Source organism: Haemaphysalis longicornis, unplaced genomic scaffold, assembly GCF_048455015.1.
Source record: "Haemaphysalis longicornis isolate Haplotype H1 unplaced genomic scaffold, Haemaphysalis longicornis Haplotype H1 scaffold_10, whole genome shotgun sequence".
NCBI lineage: Eukaryota > Metazoa > Arthropoda > Arachnida > Ixodida > Ixodidae > Haemaphysalis > Haemaphysalis longicornis.
Window position 1 is genome coordinate 76,785,062 of NW_027526204.1, and position 24,052 is coordinate 76,809,113.

Sequence of the window (24,052 nt, forward strand, 5' to 3'; positions counted from 1 at the left end):
AGCCAATAGGGGCTCGCCAAAAGGGACACTTTTGAAAGGGACAAAACTCGAGGGGTCTATTCGATTCAGCCTGCACCTCTTGAACCAGTTCACAGCGGTGCAAAGTGGGTTCCGCCATCGGCGGAACCAGCCCTGCACTTTTTTCGTCTGCTTCTGCACCTCCTCGGCAGGGAGTGCAGGCAAAGCCGTGAACCCGTCCTGCACCAGTCGGCACCACCGGTGAATCGAACGGCGCGGTTCAGGTGCCGCGAGCTGCACCGCTGAAACGAACGGCGAAGTGCGGCACCGCCTGAACTGGTTCACGCGGTGCAGGTGAAACGAATAGACCCGAGAATACCGCCCCAGGTCTACTCAGCTCACGTGGGCAGCATTGTTTATTCAAAATCCCACGTTTCGCGCGCAGCACCCGCTGTTTATTCCAGGGTGTCGAACCGGAACAGGAACCGAACCGAAAACCGGAACCGAACCCGAATTTTCGCCCTGAACCGGAACTGAACCGGAACCGTATTTTTTCCGCCATTTTGGAACTGAACCCGAACCGGAACGAATCGGAGGAACCGTTCCGAACCGGTTCCGGGGCCTCAAAAATGTGATTTCTAGTTTTCATTTCGGTACCCTACCTTGCGTCTGAAGATATTTTGCCACTCGCCAGACAGAACCATGAAATATTTTGCGCAGTCTGCAGTTTCCAAGGCCCATCATGTTCTCTTCTAATTATTTCCTTCGATGAGACCGCCGCCTTCGCTGCCTTGTACTCCCCTTTCTTTTGGCTCTTGTACCTATAGATGCTTCTCTCTTGTCGAAACGTCGGACAAAAGTTGAAGTCAGCCTCATGAGTCCTGCCACAGTTTGGACAGCGCTTCTCAGTTGAAGTACAGGCCTTCAGCTCATGGTCGTCTCCACAGCGGGGGCAGCGCAATTTGCGCTTGCACGTTCCAGCGATATGACCGAAACGCTGACATCGCGTACACTGCACCGGCTTCTCTTCGTAGTCGTACACCTGGTGTCGAGTGTATCCCAGGATGACATATTCAGGTCTCGTGTCAGTGGTGAAAATAATCTGTATGACCTCTGATGTCCCCATGCGTCGCGCCGATCGTGCTGGTGTTCTCTGCCGCACGCTCTCAAGTATTTCAATGTCAGTGATGCCCTGAGGTACTCCTCTGATAACTCCAACAGCGCAGCTTGCTGGGCGAGGTTCATAGGCACGCACGGGAATGTCCCCGATCGCTGTTATTTGCAGGAGGCGTTCAGTAGCGTCGGCATTCCTTGTGTCTATAGCCATGAGATTGAGCCTGTAATTTGGTCGCAGCTGCAGCACCCCGTCCGGTGCCTTGCCTTCCAGGCTTTCTTTCAGCAACAGTGAATTAAAGCGAGTAATATTTTTTTTAATCCAGCGGCTTTAGGATCACAGTAAGCCCATGCTTTGGGGCACTTGCAGCTGCGTTGCCTGCCGCGGCAAACAGAGATATTTTAGATCCTCGACGTCGTTTGGGAGGCACAACAAGTTGAAACTCCTCGTTGGAGGGGAGTGTTCTGTCTTTAGCGTACTCATAGGTCATGGTGGTCGAAGACTCGGAAGAGATTGAGCATCGAAGAAACGCTCCACGCGTCTTGACACCACCAGAACCACAGAAGAGAGGCGAAGTCAGAACAACGATTTTGACTTCTCCGAGTTCCCGCCGCTACCACCTCAGACGCCTGATCATGTTCCGCAAGTTCCAACCCCTCCCACCGCTCCTGCTACCCCACGGCAGCACGCCTGGACACGTGCCAGCCAAGACTGCATGAGCCGGCAGAGCGTGCAACCATATACGAACTCTGGCTCATCAATACTCTTCCTCATTGACGCCGTACGGTCAGTTCTAGCCCCTTTCCCGTCTCCTGTGACTCGTGCTATCCTTACTCTACTTGACACCATTACCCCCTTCCTTCGAAACTGGCTGTAACTTCTATTAGGAGTGCTATGACGGTGCCGATGAAAACTCTTCGGAATCAGGCAACAGTGTTTCAGTGGAATGCCTGCGGACTATCATCTCGGTTGTCTGACTTTAGGAAACTCATTAATAAGCACAGGTTCCCAGTCGTCGCCATTTCAGAATCCATACTGCGCCGGGATGTCCGCCTTTCTACATCGGTCTTTGACGAGCTCAGAAAACAGCAGAGTGCTCCTTGCAATTCGTAATGACTTAACTTTTCTAGTGCATAATGTTGAGCCAGATGACTCGAATGAGTATGTCGCGGCAACGGTGAAGCACAATCAGGTGGCTTCCACTGTAATCACAGGATACATTGCACCTAAGGCAAAGTTCAGCGTTAAGCGCCTGCAAGCCCTCTTGGACACTACACCGCAGCTGCACTTGCTTACCGGGGACTTCAACGCGCACCATCCAGCTTGGGGCAGTGTTAAGGCGACACCAAGGGGAAACCGTCTGCTCGATGTGGCCAGCCAAGCAGGACTATCAGTGCTCAACAGTGGTTGTGCCACGTTCTTTCGGGGCAGGGCTTCAAGCGTGTTGGATGTGACTATGGTGTCCACTTCCCTGCTGACTGTCGCATCCTGGTACCCAGACATTGAAAGCTTCGGCAGCGACCATATCCCAACGTACACCATGATTGATGGAGTTCGCGGCGGTACCATCAAGCGGCCATTGTCGACTGTAAACAGGTCGACTTTCCGAGACATGCTGTAGGATAATGCTGCTGCAGTGTCTACGAGCGAAGAGCTGGCGGAATCTATTGCCAGGGCCCAGGCACAGTCAACACGTGGGCACCAGTGGATGGAGAGTATGAACGCCTTCGCGCGATTCGCAGGGGAGCAGAGCGCCGTGCGAGAAAAACGCTGTCACCAGATGACATTCGAGCTTCAAGGCATGCCCAGAAGCGCATTCAGAAGCACCTGAATAAGCTTGCAAGACAACGTTGGAGAGAATTTTGTTCCAAGCTTGATCCCCGCAAACCGCTGACTCGCATTTGGCAAGTTTTCCGCAGCCTGAGAGCAACACCCAGTCAGGCTCATCCGTTCTCATCAATAGCTCTCCAGCATGGCGTCGGTGAACTGGACGTAGCTGACGAATTTTGCGCCAAGGTTACAGCTCCCCGGAGCTCTGCAATGATTTCAGAAGTCCTGACCGATTGGCTCTCCAGTACGAATGCTACGCTCACGGATGAACTATTCACTATGCACGAGCTTATCTCAGCGTTAGCATCCGTTAACCTGCTTTCTTCGCCAGGCGCCGATGACGTTACATACTCAGCTTTGCGACATCTCGGCGGTAACGCCCTCCGGCAACTGCTTACCTTCTGCAACAAGTCGTGGGAGACAAGCTGCGTGGAAGCAAGCTGGAAACTTGGTCGCCTAGTTCCAGTCCTTAAACCAGGAAAACCGCCAACCGACATCAACTCTTACCGGCCTATTGCTTTACTAAGCTGCATAGGGAAGGCAATGGAGAAAATGGTACTGCAGCGACGCGTCTGGGATCTTGAGGACAGAGAAGTGTATGGTTCAGAGATGGAAGAAGCAGCGTTGACAACGCCATTGCTTTGGTGAGGGACATTCATCGGCAAAAGGCTGCGAAAAAGATCACAGTAGCTGTGTTGCTAGACATCAAGGCGGCTTTCGATAGCGTTTCTCATCAAGCTGTTCGAAGGGAAATGGCGTTTGTAGGGCTACGAGGGCGGATGCACACTTGGCTCTGTAACTACTTGCATAAGCGGTACGTCTATATGACCACCAAGGAAGGCGACACAAGGCGGCATGAGATTACACAAGGCGTCCCTCAAGGCGGAGTCCTAAGCCCTGTGCTGTTTAGCATCTGTCTCATCCGGATCACGAAAGGGCTACCTCAAGGTGTTAGCATATCTCTCTATGCTGATGACATCTGTATCTGGGCTTCTGGCAAAAACCGCAGCAGTATACGATCAAAACTGCAGAAAGCTCTTCTTGCAATTCAAAAGTACCTTAGCACCTGCGACTTGCTAATTTCACCTGAAAAGTGTGTCGCGGGCACCTTTACGAGGCGGGATTTATCCCGCTATTCTCCGGTCATCAATGAAACCGAAATACCGTACGTTCAAAACCATAAATTTCTCACAGTTACATTAGATCGTTCACTATCTTGGGCCCCCCATATCCGTATCCTTAGAGAACGCCTGCACTCATTTGTGCCCATTTTCCGGATGCTGACCGGAAAAACATGGGGCTGCTCAGTGCCTTCGCTACTACGACTTTATAAGGCACTATTCCTTGGCCTTCTGCGGTGCAGCCTCCCAGCGCTGATTGGTTTGTCTAAGACAAACTTCAGAGTGCTAGAGTGTGCACAGGTTCAAGTTCTGCGCATCTGCCTGGGCCTTCCAAGGTGCACATCCACGAATGGAACTCTCTGCGAAGCAAGGTGTATGTCCGCCCAGACACTCCAAGCCCAAGAGTTCCTTCGCACCAGCCTCCGTCACGTAACCCGGTGTGCTGACCATCCTCTAGCACAGGTGTCTTCCCCACATGTACGGAGCCTCCTACCGGCCAACTTCGAACGCCCAAGCAAGCCTGCCTTTCCGCCATGGAAAGCTGCACCATGGGATATAGGCCTCACCATACCAGGTATAGGCAAGAAATCATCTCTGCCTGAGCCAGCCTTGCGATACTACACGCTGGAGCATATCAGTTCGCGTTATCTTGGCCACGTTCACGTATATACAGACGGATCCGTGAAGTCTGATTCGCCAGCCATTGGAGTTTGGATTCCGTCGGTCGGACTAACTGTCAAAGAGAAACTCAGTCACAAGACGTCGTCCACCTTCACTGAGTTAACTGCTATTAGGGCGGCACTCCTTCACATCACCAATAGTCCCGCTCGACAATGGGTGATTTTTACCGACTCGCGGCCTGCCTTGCAAGCACTGATGAAGCCATCCCACCGCTGCGGCCAACTTGTGCGTGAGCTAAACGCATTGTACACACTAGGGCTACGAGACGGGCAGCGCATCTCGCTTCAATGGCTACCAGGTCATTCCGGCATCAAGGGGAACGTCATCTCTGACGCAGCAGTGAAAGAGGCGCACAATCTGCTTGTGTCTATTGGAATCCCGTATTCCAGACAAGACGGAAGTACGGCCGTGAATGCGCTTGGATGAAAACTGCAGTTATCAGCTTGGCAGGACCCTCTTAAGATACCCTTGCCTCTGCACGCTATTGACCCTCAGTGCAATTTCCAGTTTCCGCGAGGTCTGCAAAAGAAAACTGAGGGTGTCCTTCACCGACTACGCCTGAGCGTTGCTTTCACTGGTAGTTTTATTTTTAAGATAGGCTGGGCGGACTCGCCATTGTGCTGTGTGCTCTGTGAGAGACGACATACAGCATGTCTTGTGTTACTGCCCTCAGCATACAACTCAACGCGAAACAGCTAAAAGAACTCGAGTGCGACTGCTACGAGGACACTCTAGAGCTGCGTCACTTTCTTGGTCCGTGGCAAAATCACGCTGACGCGGCGCGAGGGACAAAGGCTCTCTTAACTTTTCTGTCTGACACGGGACTAACCGATGTTCTCTAAACTTGGGATCCTCAGATTTTTTCTCCTAGTGCTGTAAATTTTTTCTACGTTCCGAACTGATTTTATTTTCTTTTCCCTCTTATTCATTGTTGGTGCGCACTTCTTCCCCTCTTCTTTTATTTTTTTTTCACCTCATTATGTTCACCCCCATCTGAAGTAGCAAGCCCCGCCGTTTGTGGGGCTAACCTCTTCAGTATTCATTAAAGTTTTCTCTCTCTCTTTCTAATTATTTCCCTCAATTTAATATAAAGTTGTCCGTATATACTATCAGTTTGCGTTAGGTAGTGCCCATCTCTCCCAATTATCTTTTACATTTAGCATAACTTAAGTTATAACGCATATTACGAGGCAACATATGGAATATTCTTCATGGTTTCTATCTGCATGGTGTTTAAATCGTGTAATGTGTTGTTAATTCGCATGCATCCCTGCCCGCTTGTGAAGGCCTTCAGGGACACCATCAACAATAAATCCATATCTTCCACTTATTCTAGTTTGAATGGGCAGTTATATACAAACAGCACTGAGACACAAACACTCGCAGTTCTCAAAATTAACGTCACTTTTTCTTGTATACAGTGCCGTTGTGTCCTTTGGTTACTGCTCTAAGAGAACATGAGATATAAAAAAATGGGGAATCCTAATTTTCACTTTTAAAGTATATTTGATAGCATTTTCATGTTATCTTGAATCTGTTCAACCTTAAACTTAAGAGGCGGATGGATTGAAGTCGATTAGTGCGGGTTAACGGGTAGACTGGGGTGAATTAGTTAGGTGAGTGAATGAGCTCATGTGAATTAGTGGGACTGGTGTGTTGATTAATTTGGATTAAAGGAATTAGCGGGTCAGTTAAGGCCGATTCGACGGTCAGACCAAGCATGAAATCTTTGTGGTCCTTGGCATTTGGAAATTTTGCAGCGTTCTCCTTCTCGACCAATCAGAAAATTTTGTCACGCACAAAGTAGCCGCAGAGTTATGTGACGACCGGCTGAATGCTATAAAAGGTCTTTGTTTATGCCCGTGTTGCGCTATTATGTTGTTGCTATATTGAAATTGACATCTCGCACTAAAGTTAATAACTAATTGCCTAATGCATATTTTATATTCATCAAAGGGTTTTCAAAACGTGTGTATATATGAGGGGAGACAGTTGGAAAGAAACTAAACTGCAAGAAAAAAAAGGGAGGAACGATCAACTGGTTTGATGCAAGAGACGCCCGATAGCATTCTTCAATACCTTCTCTTTCTTTGTGTTACCGTTCTGTAGCCTCCCACTGGTGTAGCATATCAACCCCCGAACACAGCCCCCTCTAAGCTGAGGAAGCGGCTATAGCACGTGCCCTTAGCCAAAGCGGCGCCAAAACTCTCATAGCAGACTCTTAGCAGGCGTGGCCCAACTTTGCCAACGCGCGATTGCATGTTACAACACTTCAGATGATCAATCAGAGACCACCAACATGACCAGTGACGATTGTATGGGCACCCGCCTCATACTGGCATCCCCGCAAACAAGATCACCAACCTCGTGGGTCGAGATTTGACTCGCTTAGCCAGCGCTGATGAAGCCCGGCCCGAGTGCATGCATCCTGCAGTCACAGACGAGGAAGTTACTCAGCACTATGGCCTCTTCCATAGAACGTATTCCTCCCTGCACAAATCGCTACCGATTAACCAGGAAAGATTACTCCGCACCCTGTGGGCATACACCTTCCCGCACAACACCAGACTTCACCTCTTTATAACAAAACACAACTCTCTCCATTTCGTTGCTTCTGTGGAGAGCCTGGGAACCTCATACACATAGTAGGCGGCTGCGACAAGTGTGCCGTAGATCCATCCAACCTCCACGTTTCCATAGAGAATTGGGAGACAGCCATGGCCAGCTCCGGCCTGGAAGATCAGTTGCTCCTGATGAAAACGGCTGTCGATTCGGCCCCCTCGAATGAGGACGCCTCTCTGAAACTTTGCCTCGATTGAATTAAACCTCTCTCTCCCTCCCTCCCTCTCTCTCTCTCTCTCTCTCTCTCTCTCTCTCTCTCTCTCTCTCTCTCTCTCCCCCCCCTCTCTCTCTCTCTCTCTCTCTCTCTCTCTCTCTCTCTCTCTCTCTCTCTCTCTCTCTCTCTCAAGTGATCCAAGTGATCATTACTGCTGCTTGTGACTTCACTTGGCTATCATCTTTCTTAGAGCCCAATCGCTGTCACCGGTCGCTGAAGGGCCATTAGCAAGTTCCTATCTCCAGTGCTTCCCTATTAGCCAATGCCGTCCTAACACGCGTCCAATGAGTCTTTATAGCAATTCTTTCTTTCTAACAGCTCTGTTAGCAGATAAAAGATGAGCAGAAGAAAATTTCTCTAAATGCCACCTGCCACGCTTGGCAGTCGCCGCCACATACTCGTCACACTACCATAGAAAACATTTTGCAGGTGCAGTTAAAGGAGCTCTTCAACACTTTAGATAAACTCGCCGCGGTGGCTCAGTGGCTAAGGCGCTGCGCTGCTGAGCACACAGACGCGGTTTAGATTCCCGGCCGCGGCGGCTGCTTTTCTGATGGAAGCCAAAAAGCGAAAACTTCCGTGTGTCCGAAATTTCGGCGCATGTAAAGATCCCCAGGTGGTCAAAATTAATCCGGAGCCCTCCACTATGGCGCGCCTCGTCGTCGGCGTTACATCGGCGCGTTAAACCCAACAATAAATAAATAAATAAATAAATAAATAAATAAATAAATAAATAAATAAATAAATAAATAAATAAATAAATAAATAAATAAATAAATAAATAAATAAATAAATAAATAGTAAATAAATAAATCAACACTTTCGATAAACGCTTTCACTCTTCTTCGCACCTGGAAGCATTGCGAAAACTATAGCTATTACCAGCACAGAGCAACAGTGCGTGATTTGCTCGTCGCTGCGGATACACCTTCCGTTTCTGCTTCGCTTTTGTGGCTTTTTTTTAAGTGGCTATCAAATGCGTTCTAATTTGCAACTTAAGGAAAGCCGGCAAACAGCCGCTACACCACTGTAATGACGTCATTCAAAAGTCGAAGAACGCGAAGACCGGGAAGGAGAGAAAAATATTTTGAGCAAGTTTCTATGTTATCTGGCGAGGAGAGAGCAGTAATTTTTGGCTGAGGCACATTGCGACCCCATAATCTAATGTGTTGGTTGACCACTTTCTGCAAGCACTCAAGATTTAGCAAAAAGTTAAAAAAAGTGTTGCAGGGTCGCTTTAGTTTGGTGAAGACAAAATATTTGGACAAAGAAACCTTCATTATGACTTTGCTTTTATGCCGACTTGATAAGGAAACGAAAAACGAGCACAAAATTATCAGAAAAATACACGCCTGCTTTTTTTTTTCTTCGAACCCGTTTGAACCCGTTTGAACCGGTTCGAACCGGTTCGAACCGGTTCGAACCGGAACGGAATGTTGCTCTGGAACTGAACCCGAACCGAACCCGAAAGGCGTGAACCCGAACCCGAACCGAACCCGAAAGAATTCCGGTTCGACACCCTGGTTTATTCACACTCCAAAATTACATAACATCATGCAGCCCGCATAAGCCACACGGCCTGTGTGCGTCGCTTGCAGTCCCAGGAGGATGCGATTTGGGACACCTTAGGAATAGAAAGCTCAAAGAGCCAAACAATCGCAAGAAAATATCTGAGCAAGTACCACACCCAGAAAAAAAGTAGCGAAAAAATAAAAGGAAACAGGAGAGAAAATAAACACTGCAAAATGCCAAGAGACTTTTTACCTACATACATAGGAAAGTCATTTAACACTCAGCTGCACTAAAAATTGTTACAGTTGTTTTAGGTACATCGAAAACGGCGCAATGTATTCCTTTAATGTTTGAAATAAGTGACATTAAAAAGTTTTACCTGCTTTATATTAGTGACCACTGGCTCGGTTTTAATTCTATTAAATAAATGTGGGACATTAAAGGCAGGCGTTCTTTTACCGTAATAAGTGTACACACGTGGCAATAAACTTTTCAATGTTTCTTAGAAAGCCTAGCTTTAACATTCACAACTTTAAATTGATTCTGATTACAGTGCTTGCACAAAGCATCAAATATAAATTGCTTTCGAACAGGTAAAACATCAAAATGTTCTATAACATCGTCCATTAGTTCACCATGGTGCATTATACTTTAGGGGAGGTTGTAGGAAATTTTGTGGAGGATGGTGATCGGAATACGGAGCTTAAGATGACGCAAGACCATATATTGTAATTCCGTATTTGATAATGAACTCTGCTAAACTTTTGTATACCAGTTTTGTAACCGACTTGCCTCGAATAGAGCGCAGCGCATACGAGAAAGCGCACACTGCTTTAAGACGTTTGGCAATGTATTAGTGCGAAGTCTCCAATTAAGTTTGTCGGCAATATATAACCCCATCTATTTTGCGTTATTTTGAAGTGTTATCATGGAAGAAGAACAGTTATTGCATTTACTGCCAAGTAGGTGTAATGGGTGCGCGGCCTGAAACGACTTGTAAGGACTGTGGAAGCAAATAAGATTTTTCTTCGATTTATTGATAAAGATGTGATTATCGGTCAGCCAGTCTAAAATGGTACAAATGTCTCTCTTAAAGACACGCGCACCGTCATTGTAAACTGTGCAATGGAGAACTACGGCAGTATGATCGCCCTACATATAGACATGCGATTGAAGGGAAATACTGGCCAGATCGTTAACAAGGCTCAGGTATTCGCCATTCAAGGCTGAAGTATTAGTCGAAATGGCTCAAGCATTTGGCGTTTATTCCTAAACCTAAGCTTTTCAAGTCACGCTTTTTGCATACATTCTCCTGACATGCTTTGAACGATTTTGGTGAGATGGTATCTCCTTGTCGCGCTCTCTTTCGGATCGGAAATTTATCACTTTGCTTGTGATGAGTAATTCGGCAGGTGTGTTCTTCATATATGTTGTGTAGGAATCTTAGGTAGGTTTTCTCTATTCCTTTTCGTTGCCCATGAGTGCGGGAGTGATTACTGAAGTTGACGCTTTTTTCATACTATAGAAATATTATGTAAAGTGCTTTATATACCCTCAAGATTTTTCTATTACTAGGTCGATACCATAGATGTGATTCATTGCCGAGTATGTTTTTGTGAACCCTGTCTGTTCCTTGGGTTGTTGCAAGTCTAGGCTGGCTGTTATTTGGCTAACTAGTGTCTTGGTAAACAGCTTGTATATAACCGACAGGAGCTGATGGGTCTGGAGTTCTCAGGATATTTGTTATCTCCCTTGTTATGAATTAAAACTATGTTGGCGTATTTCCAGGCTTTTGATGCTTTTAAAGTCCTTAAACATTCGGAGAGTAGTTTAGCGATTTTTCTAGAATTATATCTCCACCCTCTTTTAGAAGGTTTATGGATATCCCATTGCCGCCTGCAGCTTTCCATTTTTTCCTTCTCTTAAGTGCCTGTTATACTTCGTCTTGCTTCACTGCTGGAACATCGCAAGCAAAGCTTAAAATTCGGTAGTTCCCACTGTCCAACGTCCTGGGTTATAGCCTGGGCCCAAGTAGCACAGAACATTAGAATAACGTTATCTGGAAGTTGCGAAAGTTTAAATAACGTTAAATGTTACGAGGCAATGTTTATGTAACGTTTAAAAAAAACATTCAATGTTTATGTTATGTTAGAAACGTTATTTTTACGTTGAAAACAAACATGTATGTTAACGTTTTGTTCCCAACATTTATTTAACGTTTAGGAAACAACTTAAAACCAATGTTAGAAATACTAATGTTATTACAATGCTCATACTCAACATTAAAGTAATGAAAATATACAAACATTATAATAACGTTCAGGACATGTTCAGGAAACAACTTATCACCAATGTTAGAAATGGTAACGTTATTAAAATGCTCAGGACTCAACATCAAAGTAATGTACAAATTGAAACATTATAATAACGTTCAGGGCATGTTCACGGCAGAACATTAATGGGATGTAAAAATGTAAACATTATTATAATGTTAAGAAGTACCTGCAAAGCAACGTTATAGGTAACATCTTTATTGCAACATTATTACAATGTTCAAGGCATAACGTTGAAGTAATTTTAGAAATTTAACGTTATTAAAATGCTCGAGGTAATACTGTCAGGTAACATAATAAATCTGAACATAAGCATAACATTTATGTTACAACGGCAGGGTGATGTTATGCTTGAAGCATTAGCGAAATGTTAAAACTAATTGCACAATACAACTGGCTTTTACCAAAGTCTTCAGGGGTACAGGGGGTCAAAAGAAGTCCTCCCCCCGAAATTTCTCGTGAGGGAAGTGGGGAAGGGGGGGGAGGGGTCATCTAGGACGGGTGATTCGCGCGAACGTGAATCGCACGCGCCAGATAACGCTTCCAGGCTCCAGCACGTACCGGTCGGTTCTTCTGGCTCCCTCTTCACCATTTTGACATATTAAAGGGGGGGGGGAGGATATTTCGGGTTTTTACCTTATTTCACATATATAGAACTTTGCATCTCGTGCCGTCGGCGTGTCGCCACCGATTCTGCTATCTTTGGCGTGTCTTCCGCGGCCAACTTCCAGCTCGTTTGAGCAGCTCTGGCGGCTCAAACCCGCCCCCCATCCGATATAAAATCCTGGCTACGCCAATGCTTTTAAAAATCGCAGCCACATTTTTCAGTGCTTGAATGCATTTTGACGCCGCCGGAGATGTGCTGAGACAAATGTTGTAAGTGTGTATGCGTGCGTGTTTATTTTGTGTTATGAGCCCAGCCCAGCCCAGGACATGGGCAAGCCAACGTGTTGAGGAGGATAAATTACAGCGCCAATCGTGTCATCAGTTGTGGTTTTGGCCGCTGCGAGTACGCGCGAACATTTCTCAGGCAAGGCGGCTTTTCCCTCAGTTGCCTTTTGTTCCCTCAAAGGAATAGCTCCGTCAACAACCAGTCCCATTTATGACCAGTCCTATTGTTGCCCACCGCCGCTCCCCTCGTTTTGCAAGGCGTGTATCGTGCGGGTGCGCGCGGCGGGTGGGGGCTTGCTCCCCCTCTCAAGACCTGCAGGGGAAGTGCGTCAAAAGCCTGTTCTTGTGTCTTGTATTCCGGCGTGAGGCTGCCTGGTATTTTTCTTTTCTGTCATCTGCACCAAGCGCAAGAAAGAGCGACAGCACAGAGCAGCAGAAGGTGTTTTGCGTCATCGAGAAATACACTTATTGCCGGGAAACAACGATTTGCAAGTCAAATGCAGGTTACTTAATATACACGAAAGCACGCTTTCAACTATTTTCAGTAAGCATCATATGAAGTTAAATTTATTTTAGGAATTGACTAGGAATGATTAGGAATGAATGACTAGGATGAATGAATGAATGAATGAAATAATGAATGAATGACTAGGAATGAATAGGAATAGAAAAAAATGAATAGGAATTGACAGTGTTATGTGTAATTTTTACATTCCTGTCACGTTTGCACCGCAAATTCTGCGCCATTGAAGCAGAAAACAAAAATGCGAGAGCTGCTTCTTATCAATGCGGCGATCGAATTAACACCCACTGGATGATTTGGTAGATCTGTAACGAACTCACACCTACAGTGAAAGCCAGAGTTGCCCTGCGCATGCAACGCAAGACTGCGACACCGCAGTTTCGCGTTATTTTGTTTCGCATTAGCCATATAAAGTACAACAGCATTGTTATGGTGCATCAGCCACAGAGGAAGAAGACACGAACGCCAGTGCCTAGCCTGCTCGCACGTGTGCTAAATTGTAGCCAAAACAACACGCTGGGCGCGCTCAGATCGACTCTGAGGTGTACATGTATTGAAAAGGACGAAGCCGAAGCTCTGGCGTTCTTGGTCTGCGTGGAGCCTTCTGTTATGTAAATACGCCTTGTTGGTTGATGGGTCGTAGGGTTTAACGCGCCGATGCAACGCAGGCGATGAGGCGCGCCGTAGTGGAGGGCTCCGGATTAATTTTGACCACCTGGGGATCTGTAACGTGCGCCTAAATCTCGTACGCACGGGCGTTTTTGCTTTTCGCCTCCATCGGAAAAGCGGCCGCAGCGGCCGGGAATCGAACCAGCGTCCTCGTGCCCAGCAGCACAACGCCTTAGCCACTGAGCCACCAAGGCGGGTGTAAATACGCCTTGTAAATACATCTTCGTTTCACGTCTTCCTCTCTGTAACATTTTGGTGGCGGTTGCTAACCATATATTCATGCTCCTGCCTTGAGTCTATACGAGCGCGTAAGTGCTCACTATCGATGATACCCTACGCTCACGCTCGCGCTACAAACGGCTAGCCTCCTGGTTATAAGTTTAGTCGGGAAATCGACTTCATGATGTCGATGGGCGGTGGACCCAAGGTGAAATCAAGCACCGGGACCCTTGCGAAGTATCTAACCAAGCTGTACAGCCTTCCTTTGTAGCCGCATAACTTTATTTCTAGAGTGGATTTCAACTTTTAACATCTACGTATATAAACTGCACTCCGCTGTCGCTCCAATTCCTCCCCATAGCGCTGCGCTGGCGGCACGATCGCTGCCTAAATATTTTGATGTCTGCTGCTGCGGTGTTGTTAATTCACTGCAAAAGCTATAATGTTTGACAACTGTATTACCTTTGATGAAACTTCATAAAAATATTTAGGCGACGAAATTGAAACTTTGAAAACTTCCCTTTGCGGCAGACGTAATCAATTCGTCAATTTTGATGCAAGCCTAGGTTTATCCGCCGTGTAAAAGCACGCACCACGTCGAAATATAGAGTTACGCGTACAGTTAAACCTGTATGTAAAGAAGTTGATAAAAATTCAAAATTTTCGTTACATGCAGGTTTTCATTATATGCAAGTTTCGATTTAAGGCACCCGTAAATGAAGCCGAAACTAAATCAGAATACTTAACATCAAGGACAGTGAACTCTCCCTTCAAGAATTTATTTCAGAGTGAAAAAAATGCTCTATTTGCGGCTTCTGCTTTTCCACGAAGTTTTTCAGTACACGGCAGTCCAAAGAATCGAGGTCACTTATACCCCTGTATTCGCAAGCGTAACGTAACTATCAATTTTGCCTTTTGACACTCTTCGCTGCTTTAACCAGTTTCAAGGAGCAAACGTGTGCTGAAAGGGCGCCTTTTCGCGAACTTGATGCTATTTAATTGTGCACTCAAACTTTTTGGGAAGGTGCTAGCTGGGATGCTGTACCGAACGACAACGTTGATCCTACTTGCCTGCGGAGACGGCACCTGAAATTGCGAGCTTGTCTTGAAAGACAAATCTTTTTGTTTTCTAGTAGCAGAACTCATCACCATGGAACCTACACCTCAGAAATCAGTGGAAGCGCGCGAATATACTCACCGACAGTTGGGCCTAGCACCTAAGCGACACCACACTCACATTGGAAACACACGGTAGTTTGCAGCGCGGGCAATGTTCGCTAAATTAGTGCATATCTCCAGCCAACTTTTCAGAAAAAGTGCAAAAAACGATGGCTCATTAGCGTAGCGAATTCGTTACATGAAGGTGTAACTGTTGCAATGCCTTCGTTATATAGAGGTCAGGTCGAAAACGCATCGTTTTCAATGAGGCTGGCAATGGGGATTTGAAAAACTTTGTTAAATCCAGGAATTCGTCACATGGAAGTTAGTTACATCCTGGTTCAAATGTAATTGAAATGACTCCTTTTTTCCCATTTTGTGCCTTGCAGACATTGTGCTAACTCAAAGCCCGAATTCTTCTCACAAGCAAGGGCAAGACGATTAGGAAGTATTCGAGTCCTTATAATCAGCCGAAGCGCAATGTTTAGCCTCCAATTACGCGAACTTCGTTTAAAACCTTGAGTTGCGTTTGTTGTTGAAAAGCTGCGTACCCATATTTTTCCCATCATCGTGTGCGGCGTAAGGACACGAAGCCCTCGAAAAATGGGGAGGGTGAGGGAAGAGGGGGGAAGGGGGGGTCGAGCCTTTCAGCGCCCACTTTGTTGGCGCCTATGCCATCGAGCTAATTTGAAACGAATCATCCGATCTCAGTGTCTCCCTGTTACTGTTATGATGGGGTCTGGGACATTTCGGTGAAGCACGTTTCGGCGCACGGGCTTTCCTATGCACGGACTTCTCGGTTCAAAGGCATTTCGATGCGAAAACATTTTGAAGAACAGATATGGTTACTCGTAGTGTGCTACTAACGTGCCACGATGGAAGAAGACAGCGACGGTAGAAAACGACGACGAAGCGTTTGAGTACGCAAGCAGTGCCCGTGCAGTTTTCTGGAAACAGCGGTAATAAGACAACGCCAGCGGTGCGCTAGCTGTCTCGAGCAGGTCATGTAAAATATATTTGTTGGTACTAGCCACCTACTTCGGTCTGGTTCTTGTATGCCTTATTTGCTTTGAACGTATTGTTGTATTTTGATTTTGGTAAATCATATGTCGTGAATGACTATTTACTGCACTTACTGAATTTTTTTATTATATTAATGCCGCGTTTCAAAAGTTTATCTTACGATTTGTGTCCATTGTTAGGTTTTTCTTTAACACACTTCAAGCAACACCTATTATAAAGCAGATTTATTTTACTCGTTGCGGCTTATTTCCTATTAAGTTGTGGTTCTTTGAGCAGGGGAGAGATTAATTTGCTATAGATTCACTCAGAAAATATTAGAAAGAGCAGTTTCTAGCCGTAATATCCCGTAATTTGCGTAATATTCCGTGATTTACTGTGAAATGATATCCTATTATTTCTAGTCGTGAGACTATGTAATTTTCGGAGCCGTTTAACGGGGGAGGAAGAAGGGGGGGGGGGGGAGGGGGGGGAGATGGACTCCATGTGCGAAGGCATTCCTGGCGAAGGCATGCTTTATCGGCGATCAGGCGAGAAATTACGTAATCGTGTTCGCTAATAGTGCTCAAGGCTGCAGGGGTAACTCGCTTGTTTAAAGCATACATGTACGAAAAAAAAACAACCCTTTTTTGTAGTTATGTGACGACACAGTTATTCCGTACGCACCAGTTGGACTGGTTAAGTTGCCCACAATTCTTTTTTCATCGAAGCATGATGTTTCTGACTAGTGAATCAAAACGTTTAAGTTCTAGTTTACAAAAAAAAAAAAAAAAAAGCCACTGGTGTTTTTTACAAATTTTCTCCCTACACCACTCGTATTTCATGTTTGGTTATGAAGCGTTCCTTGATCCGGGCATCACGATCAGTCTCGTTCAAAGTCAATCTTGTTCGCGAGTCCTCTTCATTCTGTTCGTATTGAGACGAGCAGGTAAATTTGTCTTCACTTTGCGATGTAAAAGGCGAACTTCGCGGCGCTGTCCCCAAGGGCGGGTGGAGAAGTTTCCCGTGCATTGTGCGACGTTCCTTTGTGTAGCATCCCCCCACGCCTTTTTGTTCATTCAGACAGGTTTCAGTCGCAGACAGCGGCTGCGGAAAGTTGCTTGGAGATCCACTGCCTTCTCGCCCCATATGAGAGGGAAAGAAAAAAGGGCATGGGCTCAAGGGGTCTTTTCTCGCCACTGCCGACCCCGTGCGCACCCAGCTCCAGTCGTTACACCGGATCGTTTACCTGGAACACTGCAGTTGTAGACGTAAGTATATGCGCAAGCGCATGCTTGTTCAGTCGTAGCCTGTTCGATGGTGTTATATCTTTCTCCGTGGTCTGTCCAACCGAGACCCGTTTATCGCTGGATATTCAAAACAAAACGCCAGAGGCGGCGTTTGGGCAATGTAAGCGATATACAAGGAAGGTGTGCAGGAGCAACTCGTGAGTATTTTCTTGCTTATAGGCCCGTGCACACTTGCGACGAACGCGATTTCTGTCGCGGCGACAAATTGGCCGAGACCGAACGACAAAACGGATCGCCGGGCGGCAAAAGTTTCCGAAATCGCGTCTCATCGTCGCAAGTGTGAACGGGCCTTATATGTTTGGTGAACTATATAGTAGGCAGTATTGATGGAAGAATCGATGTTACGGGTACGTTGCATGGAAACGATTTTTGCGCGCTTTGTGCAAAGCAAAGTGAATTCGGATAACTAACCTCGCCCACACTCGAATGATCTTCACTTCAGCCGGGCAAGTGAGGTAGCGGCTTGGGCACGCGAAACAAAATAATGTGCGTGTCACGTTAGTTCGCTGTGCGAAATTTTGAAAAAAAAAGCATTACGTTTGCCCCTAATTGCCTGGCGATGCGATAATTATGTTGGGAACGCCGGGGTTCCTTAACGTGAAAAAAAAAAAAAAAAAAGGGGGGGGGGGTGCAGCCAGTGCAGCTACTTCAGAATGTAGTCGATACAAATGCAAACGAACAGGTCAGAATGCACCCCTTGGTAGCCTATTTTGCCGCTGGTTAACTTAGACGGTATGACGGTGTACCTATCGCAAAAAGTTCGTCAGACTTCTGGGATATATTGTTAAAAGCTGCAAACCTGAGCCTTTTGTTTTTTTTTCTTCGCTGGCGAGTAAGCAACCAGACAACCTGCGTGACTATATAGCCAACTTTGTTAGAAAGGGGCACTTTGAGGGCTGAAGGTGTCACAGAGGGTGGGAAAAAGTGCGCTGTTCGAGTATATGCGTTCGTTTGCGACTTTCATTTTTGAAATGCATTAAAGCAGCATAGCGCGTTCTTGAGTTGTGAGAAATGCACCCCAAAAGGCTGGTAAATAGCAGCTGGTAAAGAGTCGAAGTCACTTTCATTGCAGGCTATGGTTTTCAAGATACCCTCAAACCGGGAAAGCCGCGGAGTTCATCGACGATGAGTGCCAATCCCGAGACCATAGAAACTGGTAAGTAAATATTGCTCAATTGTGTAAATGGCTAGCGGGTTTAGCGAATCAAAATGGAAAAGCGAATTCAATCGATAACGCACAGCGCAACAGGAGCTGGAATGACCAGGGCAGGTGCCACTTTCAACTAAGCCGATAAAGATCCGAAGGGGGGAATTGGGGTTAAGAGGTGTGGGAGGTACTTGGTCATGCTAGCGATCACCCACTCTCTCTAAAGGGAACCGTTCCGCCCAAAAGAGGTCACTCTGGATACAGAATTTTGCCTACTGCGCGTACTTTATCAGAAGTTTGGAACCAACACGCTTTCATTGGGGCCGCATTGATCATGCACAGCCGTCGTTCGCCGAAATAAAACCGACATGCTTCGAGCAAAAAGGCTAGTTCTAGTACTGTTCATCGGTGGTGTGGTTTCGAACAGCTTGAATCAAAGGCTTTTACAGCCGTGCTTCCAGGCGCTCTTCCCAGCTTTTGAAAAATCCTGTGAATGCTCAGCAGTGATGAATAACAGGGTGCGTTTCATATGACGAGGTAAAAACGCCGAGCGTTAAAAAAACAAAAACCATGGTTAAAGTGAACGCTAACAAATTTAGTGGCTGCAATGATACGCATGGCTTTGACTGAAAAACAGAACCTTCCTGCATTCGTGCAAAAAAAAAAAAAAGAAGAATGCCCGGGTTGTTGTAAAATGCTCAAATTCTTCCTCCTTTCTTCCCCTAGCCTGTTCCAAGCATGTATTAAACATGTCACACAACTATTTTCAGTGCTGAGAAAGACTAGGATCGAAGTTGTTCGTTTATGAGTTCCCACTTTGGTTCCCTTTATTACGTAAGTAAACTTGGACCATTATACACATTCGTGTTTAATGGGTGTTTCTTTTGTGTGAACCATCTGTAATACCTCTGTAGCACTTTGTGTTCTTTTTTAGGTGAAAGATCTGCCGGACTGGAGGAGCAAACGTCGCTTCTACAACCAAGCGAATTTTCAGATGGGTTGTTTTGATTGAGGTAGCGGTCATCTATATACAGTTGGACAGGAAGAAAAGAAGAAAAAGGTCCGAGAGGTTAGTATCCGTTCCCGAGTAGTATTTGGTGAGTGTAGAAAATTTCTGAGAGCGTATTTTGATTTGTTTTAGTAGTTCAATTTATGAACTGCTATGCAGCCCATAACTAGTCGCTCCCTATGCTTTCCAGCTGCTGCTGGTGTGACGCAGGTCACAGTCGATAGCGGGCCACATCATTGGTGACTGGATCCACTTTGCGAATATTGGGCTTACAGGAACCCACAAGGTAAGCAATAAACTAATATTCTCAAAATTTAAAAGTGCATTTATATTTAAATGATTTTCATCCTAATCTCTGCCTAATAAAAATACATGAACCATGCAGAAGACACAATACTCCGCTAGCGAGCGACTTTGACGAACAGTCACTAACCTGTATAGGTTACTGACTCGGGAGATTCAAGTTGGGAGTCAGGTGACCCAAAATTTTGTGCGCTTGCTTTCTTCTGGTCATACGGTTAGCACGAGTTGCTGCGTAGCTGCTTGTTCAGTTACTCTCCTTTTAGTGCGTGCGTGTGTGCATGTGCGTGTGTGTGCGTGTGTGCGCTCGTTAACTAAACAAATCCTTAGGCGGCGACTACTTTTTCGCGCAAAAACCGCCTACTGCCGCAGCGTACTGAAGTAGGAATTGTTTGCTTTTTCCACACAGACGCAGCCAGCCCCTGGATGGAGCCTCCTCTCCTGCACAGCAGCAGCAATGGAATGTAAATAAAAAAAAATGTTGTAACCATGCAAAAATAAAATAAAATTTTATTTGAAATTTCACTTTTCCTTGTTATTTTGAAAATGCTTTAAAATATATCGTAACCGGCAAACGTGGATAACAGAAACAATGCTCCACGATACACATTCCACACGTTTGGCAAAACGTCACTGTAACGTTCCTGGTCCACATTCTAAAAAGGTTTTGCAACGTTAAAAGATTGTTTCAAGCGTGTTTTCTGCAACGTTAAGTAAATGTAAATCCAACATAATTACTATGTTGTCGAATGCTTCCTCACAGTTCCAATAATGTTTGACGAAACGTTACTGTAACGTTTTTTAGTTGTTCTTAAAATGTTTTTGTAGGGTGCTTCTGCAACGTTAGGTAAACGTAACTCCAAAAGCATTTATATGTTGTAGAAATGCTTTCTTACTGTTCGCATAACGTTTGGCGAAATGTGATGTAACGTTTTACATTGTTTTTAAACGTTTTTTGAACGTTATTAGCTTGTTCGCTGCAACGTTAGGGAAATGTAACACTAACATTAATAATATGTTGTAAAAATGTTTTGTGGACGTTTAAATATTGTTTGACAAAACATTACTGTAACGTTTTTGATAACATTAGTTATACATTTCAAAAAAATGACATTAAGAACATTGCTCTAACGTTAGCACCAAACAAAAAAAATACGTTCTTCTAATGTTTTGGTGCTACTTGGGGGGTAGTATCGTTGCGCGATGTATATTATATCATCCATATTGTGCATAATGGCACCCTATTCATTTCAAAGTGCGTACATTCTCTCTCCGCCAATAGCTAGCTTACTCCTTGTTGCCTTCAAGCTTTCTCCTTTTCCGAACGTTTTCTCGGTGACCGCCGTGTTGTACGCACGAATGCCATTTGTGTTATACTATATGTGTTTCTAAATTTTGACAGCTCCGCTAGTTCAGTTTCTTCTGCCGTACTCGACAACTTCACCTTCTGGGACTTCGAAATTAGCTCATTTGTTTGCCGAGTTAGTTTTTTAGTTCATCTTCTACATGCTGCTTTTCTATTAGCCGCTGCTGACTCGGTGATTGCTGTTGTTAGGTGATCATTTAGGGTGTCAACACTGCCCTCGTACTGGCCTCGTAAAAGAGCGGATTTATTTTGAAGGATTATTTTAAACTCCTGCGTCCTGTCTCTTACAGAGCTGATGCTGGGTTGATTACCTTTTTAGGAGCTTCCTTCTATCTGTCTTGAGATTTAGCTTTGCTTTGCATCTAGCCATCCTATGATCACTGTACCGAGTTTTGCTGAGCCCCTCCACGTCCTGCACAATACCTGGCTAGACACTCTAAATGAAGTCACTTGCATTTGTTGTTACCCCGTCCGGACTTTACATGTCCATTTTCTACTCTTGCGTTTGTGGACGATACTATTTAGTAGTTTTAGGTTGTTATCTCGCTGCGAATCTAACCACTGCATCCCCTACGCAGTTGCGAGTGCCTATTACAATGCCACTGATTTCAATCCCACTCTCTTTGCGCCTACTTTTGCATTGATACCTCACTTTACAATTCTGAACTGCGCGGTTTCCTCATTCATTGCTCACGCAACGGCATCGTCGAAACTATGTACTGCTTCATCCTCTTAGCAAGCTCTTGGTTCATAGGCTTGTATTATCTTCAACCAGTACCGCTTGTTATGCTTGATCATGACGACACATACCCTTTTCTTTATGCTGATGCTGAAGAATTCTTTTACGCTCCCTGCTATCTTCCAGTGGATCAAAATTATACCTTGTGCTCTTCCTTTCAGTGAGGTCCCCAATAACTCAAAATATGCCCGCTAGCTGGTTCTATGAAGTCTTCTGTTCTTCTAGCCTCGCTTAGCCCAATAATATCCCACTTACCTGTGGGAGTTCCTCTAATAAAACAGCCAAGCTACCTTCGCTAGTAGGATTCGTGAGTTAAACGTTGCCGTATTCAAGTCCCAGAGGCGGCCTGTCCGTACCCAGTAATTAATATCGCCCTCTTGTGTATCACTGGCAGGACCACCGCCGTGAACAAATTTACCACAGCTGCTGGGGACTCAGGGCCGATATTTTGATTGGTCACTGATGAGGGGTTTGGGCCGACTACTACATCAGGGTGGCCAGATCCTCCTCTAGAGAGGGCGTGCCTTTTGTGTCCCAAAGAGCCTTCCGGGCAGAGTGGCATATATCTAGTTTAGGGTCCGAGGTATCCGCGATAGTGTTTACTTTCGGACCTGACAGCCCTCCTTACCTGGAATATTTTGACAAGAAACAGAAACAGAAAAGAAATGAAAGGGGAAAGCACGAAGAACAAAAAGAAAAAAGGAGAAAAAAGACAAAAAAAGGGAACCGGTCACTTATAATATATAGGTGAACCTCGTTCTCACAATGTTTTATTGCACTGCGTTCTTTCCTTTGTTGGTAGGCCTATAACTGCTATTGGTACGTAATTTGCAAATCGCAGAGCATGTCTGTAGCCACCTTCGAATGACATGTTTCTATTTTAACTGTTGACTCAAACCCTTTAGATGTCACTGAAGATATCAAGGCATTCCAAAGCATTTTAGCCAAAAAACATTTATGTTCCGAATCTGATAAAAGGCTATCTTAATGCGCCGTGCCCTGACTAAAATATATACACGTGCAAAATCAGGGAAATACATTTGTAACTTTTGTCAGCTTCATCGTGAAAGGTTAGTAGAAACTACATTTTATGATCTGTTTTTCAACTTATTAAGGCTGAGGGTGCAAAGAACCGGTGCAAACAATGGTTTATTATTTTCTACACCTCCAAGTTTGCCTATACAATCCCGTGACGTAATTGGGGACCTCCACAGAGCCATTTGGACGAAGCTTGTCGATAGCAAACGGGCAGGTCTGCAAATTACAAAAAGACAAGAAGGTGAGCGACATTATAGTTAAAACGCGCAAATGTCCATGCCACTGCTAGTCGCAATGCTGCAACAATCTCGTGAGGACTGAACGCCTCCCTTGGCCAGAACTGCAAACGACTTAAATAAAACACTTTTGTGAGGAAGCGCCAATAATATTACCAAGAAATATAAACCGCAATTGCATTTTTAGCAGCTGTAATAAAGTTCGATAGGCACTTGGTGTTCGTTTACCCGACATTATGCATTCTTCAAAAGGTTGAGCGCAAATAAAGGGGTAGCCGAAGAGCCTTCGCTTTCCGTCTTTGTGACTTCTCCCATACCAGAAAACATGCCTTAGAACAAAGAATTCCGGAGAACATGTGTTTTCATGAGTACATTTGTAAACACACGATACCATCAATCGCTTCCACCTCCGAACGTAAATATTGTCCCGAGACTCACTGCTGGAAAACGCCTAGAGCGGGATGACCAAGACAGATGAGGACGACGACGACGAAATGGCTGTCGTGTACCTGGTGCGGGGCCTTGTACGTAATGTAAATAGGTCGTTTATTATTCGTCGTAATCATCCTCGTCATCATCACCACCACCAGCCTATCTACGCCCACTGCAGGGCAAAGGCCTCTCCCATTAATCTCCAATTACCTCGGTCCTGTGCTAAGCGAGACCAATTATTACCCGCAAATAATTGATCTGATCTCCCCATCTAACTTTCTGCCGCCCTCTGCATGTTTGCCTTCTTTGGGGAGCCATCTGTTACCCTTAAAGACCAACTGTTATCTTGCCTTCGCATTACTTGCCCTGCCCACTACCATTTCTTCTTCTTAAATTCTACTAATATATCCTTAACACGTGTTAGTTCACTGGTCCACTCCGCTATCTTCTTGTCCCTTAATGTTACACCTGTCATCTTCCGTTCCATTTTCCTCTGAGTCGTCCTGAATTTAAGCTGAACCCTCTTAGTGAGCCTCCAAGTTTCTGCCCCGTAGGTGGGTATACCGGTGAGATGCAGCTGTCATACACTTTCTTCTTCAGGGACAATGGCAGGCTGCCATAAATTGTCTGA

The 24,052-nt window shown here is 45.4% G+C and overlaps 1 long non-coding RNA gene across 3 annotated transcripts; it reads left to right on the forward strand.

Annotated features, from left to right (window-relative positions):
* The first annotated feature begins 16,950 nt into the window (after window positions 1–16,950).
* Window positions 16,951–20,252, forward strand: LOC144157815 (uncharacterized). 3 transcript variants are annotated; one of them, XR_013319876.1, is made up of 6 exons: window positions 16,951–17,115; window positions 18,227–18,310; window positions 19,072–19,135; window positions 19,236–19,370; window positions 19,501–19,596; window positions 20,020–20,252. It is a non-coding gene; the product is annotated as an uncharacterized LOC144157815 (long non-coding RNA). The 3 variants fall into 3 exon arrangements; XR_013319875.1 differs by having other exon boundaries at window positions 19,072–19,370; XR_013319877.1 differs by lacking the exon at window positions 16,951–17,115 and adding an exon at window positions 17,250–17,291 and having other exon boundaries at window positions 19,072–19,370.
* Window positions 20,253–24,052: the final 3,800 nt, after the last annotated feature.